The sequence below is a fragment of the Tupaia chinensis genome, unplaced genomic scaffold (assembly GCF_000334495.1).
Source record: "Tupaia chinensis unplaced genomic scaffold, TupChi_1.0 Scaffold149011_1, whole genome shotgun sequence".
Classification (NCBI taxonomy): Eukaryota; Metazoa; Chordata; class Mammalia; order Scandentia; family Tupaiidae; genus Tupaia; species Tupaia belangeri.
In genome coordinates this window covers 109,933-111,207 of record NW_006208857.1, presented here as the reverse complement: position 1 = coordinate 111,207, position 1,275 = coordinate 109,933, and positions in this window count along the sequence as shown.

The window sequence follows — 1,275 nt, the reverse complement described above, 5'->3', positions numbered from 1 at the left end:
TTGTTAACGGTGGGCCCTGATTGGTTGTTAACGGTGGGTTATGATTGGTTGCTTTTGGACCAATCATGAGGTGCCGGATATGCAAATTTGAGGGATTCTAGTGGCCAATCAGAGCAAGGTTTCGAAGGTCAGGTTTTTGGAAGGGAACCAATCATGGTAATTGTTTGCTCTCTGAGAAACCTCGGCAGACTCGCTGGTGTGCAGCTTCCCACATGTAGCACTCTCTAGTTATTGTTTCAACTTGTTCAATATTGATATTGAACACCTTTTCATATGCTTATTTGTCATCTGTATATCTTTTTTGGTGAGGTGTCTGTTCTGGAATTTTGCCCATTTTAAACTTGGGTTGTTTGGGGGCCAGCAGATGGTGTAGTGGTGACGTTCCTGGACTCCCATGTGGCTCACCTGATTCAAGTACTGGATCCCATGGCTTGAAACTCCTACCAGGTGCATCTGCGTGTATGACCAAGATCCCAGGAGGAGAATGGAGGAGAAAGGATTATGGTATGGTCATCCCCCTTGAGGAGTAATTTCTCACTTTCCTGACACTTTCACTGTCTCTGTCTCTCTCTGGAGAGGGCACATGCCCTATGGCAAAAACTTCATAGAAAGAAAAAAGAAGGGGCTGGTAGGTTGGGAGCACTGGACTCCCACATGACTGACCGCAGTTTGAGTCCCAGATCTAGTGGCTTGCTTTCTCACTTTATCTCTCACTCACTCTGTCTCTCTCTTAAAAAAGAAAAAGTAAATAAATTAAATAAAATAAAATAATTTTCTCAAAACAAAAGAAAAAAGGGGAAAAAATGAGTTGTTTTATTTTTTTTTTGGAGAGGTTTTTGCTATAGAGTGCGTGTGCTTGCCAGAAAGACAGAGAGAGACAGAGAGACAGAAAGCGAGAAATCACCCCCCAGGGGGGATGGCCATGCCGCAATCCCTTCTCCTCCATTCTCCTCTCAGGATCTTGGGCACGCATGCACATGCGCCTGGCGTGAGTTTAAGTCACTGGGTCCAGGACTCGAACTGCGGTCAACTACATGGGAGTCCGGTGATGTAGCTATTATGCTAACTGCTGGTTCCAGTTGTTTGTTTTCTTATCGTTGAATTTTAAGTGTTCTTTGTACCTTTTGTGCCGGGGTCCAGCCTCGGCGTGGGTGGGTTATCTCGACGAAGGTGGCGAAGGTGAACAGAAGACAGAGGCCTCGATGCCTTTCATGCACGTCCTATGCCGGACACCCCTCAGAGATCGCTCTCTAAGGAGTGACGACTGCTAGGAAT